Source organism: Pinus tabuliformis, chromosome X, assembly GCF_031772625.1.
Source record: "Pinus tabuliformis cultivar Carrire ecotype Pingquan chromosome X, CPIR1, whole genome shotgun sequence".
Classification (NCBI taxonomy): Eukaryota; Viridiplantae; Streptophyta; class Pinopsida; order Pinales; family Pinaceae; genus Pinus; species Pinus tabuliformis.
In genome coordinates this window covers 1,030,711,049-1,030,714,278 of record NC_142308.1, presented here as the reverse complement: position 1 = coordinate 1,030,714,278, position 3,230 = coordinate 1,030,711,049, and the positions used below count along the sequence as shown (strand labels likewise).

Here is a 3,230-nt window from a genome sequence, read left to right as displayed (position 1 = left end):
ATACGTATGATATCATGTAATGTAGTCTATTGATGTGTAGGATATCATGTAAGGTAGTTTATTGATGTGCATAGGTTAACATATTTTTAAATTAAATAATAATAGATTTGTTATTATAATTTAGATTTTTTTAAAGGGTTTTAAAGATAATTTATGAATTTCAATGGTTTAAAATGTATTTTTAAATATATAAATAGATTTATTATACTCAAAATTTTAGGGTATTGTGGGAATTTAAGGTATTGTGGCAATTATATAACTTGAATTTGCTATTTTAAGAAATTTTTATTTTTTTTTTGGTAAAATTGGATAAAAAATATGCTCGAAAATGTAAAAAATGTCTAATATTAAATTATGTTAAAAAACCACTTAATTTGTTTTGTCATTTCTGATTATAGATTTTTTAGGAAGATTGTTAATTTTAGTTGTTTAAAATGCAAAAATAGATTCAACATCTTGAAAAAGCCCTAGGGTACTTACATTATGCAAATTAGACAACTAGAATTTACCATTTTAAAAAATCAGTCTCATGGCAAAAATTGATCTGAAAATATGCTCAAAAAATGTCATAAACGGCTAAGAATTAAAGTGTAACTATCTACATTCTTGGCCTCCATATAGCTATATGATTTCAATGCATTTTTTAATACATAAATAAATTCAACATGCTAAAATAGCTCACAGAATTCAAATATAAAGTTCCTTTTTTAAAATGGGAGGGGCTAGTTCCCTTTAGAAGCATTATGGGCCCTCTTTTATTACATACATATGGTACATATGCGTGTCAGCAAGGCTGACAGCCGTCACATTGAAACTATAACTGCCGTCACCGGGGTCGCAATGGATCACCATACGCTGCAGCTCGCGCAGCCTCCACAGGAATCGAAACCGGCCGGGGGCATGCAAACCAACCCGCCCGACCGCTGCATCATGCACTTCGCGTGTAAAGTTCCTCCTTAGAACTTGAAATAAAATCAAAGAAATATATTTACAAAATTTATTTTTTGAACTAAAATTTAGAGATAATTTTAAATAAATTTTTATTATTTAAAATATTTTTTTAATATATAAATAAATTCAACATCCAGAATATTCAAGTAAATTATACCATTTAAACTTATAAATGATATAAAATATAAATCTAATAACTACACTCCTCGGAACCTACTGGATATGTAATGTGGTAATCGTGATTCGTAGCAATCATAACTACACTAAATGCCCTCAGTTTCCCCTGTTGGCAGCCATTACCCACCCTTCTGATAAATTATTCTCATGCGCTCTGTGACTTCTCACGCAATCCATGCCTACTCAAAATGCACATTAAACCATATGTCAATGTTTTCCAACATGGGGCGAGTCAAGTTAGGAGACAGGAAAAACGAAATAACATCTCGGAGATAAGCCATCGAAGAGGTTTTAAGGCAGGGTGATGGACTTTGGATGGAATTTGACTAGGAAATTGTTTGTCAGGGTGTGATTTGTTAATCAAATATAATTTAAAAATGATCAAAATCTTTAAATTATTAAAACTATTTTTGTTTGGCTAAGACATTGTCTTTCTCCACTTAAAAGACTAAATGGCCTTTTTCCTTAACATGTTTTTTAACAATTAGTTTAAGTTGTTTAATTTGCAAAGTTTCAGTGAGTCAAGGGTTTTTAGGATGCTAAATCCATTTATGCATTCAAAAGTGTATTTTAAACAACAAGATATCATAATCTTGGTTGAAATCCTATTGACAGCAAAAAAAAAAGCATTTCATCTATAAATTAGACTACTCACATTAAGCTTTTGGACCATTTCTCGATTTGTGTGTGTCATCCTTGGCAAGGGCCATGCTAATGCTAATCTTCTTTATGTTGTTCCAATTTTATAGAATGTCTCCAAAGAGACTACTCAGATAGCTACCATTGTCGCACAGACACGGGCACCCATTTGTCATCTAGCTTGGTCATGTAGAACTAGATTATTATTATTATTATATGATAATATTAAAAAAATATTAATTTATTTTAAATCAAATTTATGAAATATTAGAAAAATCAAATACTTTAAATTATGTTTTTTTTAACCCCATATATATATACATATATAAAACACTAACCGAAATTTTGAATTTGTATTGCATTAAAACACTCTTAGGGTCACAACTATTCCACCAAAGATCCGAAATTTTGTAAGATATAACAAAATATGATACAAAAATTGGATAGTAATACAAAACAGGATTTCCTCTATTGTACTTATTTTAGCTAGATTGTTCTCATTCAAGAATATTCCCACCCATACATTGTTTTGTATATATATTCTCCAATAACCTCCTAATATCTCGTAGAAGTTATAATACATTTACAAAAAATTATTTGGCATCCTCTCTTAAGAAAGGATAGGGTCGACTTTCTGAGCAAGGTCAACAAATTCAAACCTAGTATATACCTTGTTATCACTCCTACAGATCTCCAAGGCTGAGGAAGAGTCCAACTGAGGTAACCATGGACCAAACTTTTGGCTTGGTATTTAGCCCTACCAAGCTGAAGAGGGCTCTCTCCACAAAATCACAGCCAAGAGGGTTGGATGAATTAGGGTTTTAGGCTAGTTATGATGTGTAGAAGGGTTTGATTGTTTGAAATTGGGTTGTTGGATGAGGATTAGGTCAAAGAGACTAGGTCAGGGAAAATAAGGGTATGATTGCAGACATCTGATGGAGCAAGGTAGGTAGACACTCAAACACTTTAAGGTTCTTCAACAAGATGGATAAGACTAGTGAGGTGTTAGAAAGAGCAAGACAAGCATGTATTCTTTCTAAACTGAAGAAAATGGACAAATTATGAAGATTTCCCCAAAACAGAGCATGTAAGATGTATTCTCATCAACTTGAAAATCAACATATCATAGAAGTGAAATGAAACATGAGACTACAAAACATTCAAGCATATGCAACATAAGAAGAAACTATGTCAAAATGCCATACCACATGTATTCCATCAAAATAGTTGCAACTCATTCATTAAATTTCTACCAAATACTGATTACCCTAGTGTCTTTGATAAATACAACAACATCCCACTAGTGAAATGAGTCAAGAAATGATAGATATAGCCATCAAATAATGTCTCACATCCTCAAGGGTCGAATCCATGAGCTAAGGAGTTGTTCCACCAAAATCTGAATTGGAACCTAGAGTGTAGGGAGGTCAAATTGACTCATCCCTCACTTTTTGGAAACTGAT

At 31.9% G+C, this 3,230-nt stretch overlaps 1 non-coding gene across 1 annotated transcript; it reads right to left on the bottom strand.

Moving 5' to 3' along the window:
- Positions 1 to 1,786: 1,786 nt before the first annotated feature.
- LOC149143276 (U6 spliceosomal RNA) lies at positions 1,787 to 1,894 on the bottom strand. The gene has a single exon (XR_016265323.1). It is a non-coding gene; the product is annotated as a U6 spliceosomal RNA (small nuclear RNA).
- Positions 1,895 to 3,230: the final 1,336 nt, after the last annotated feature.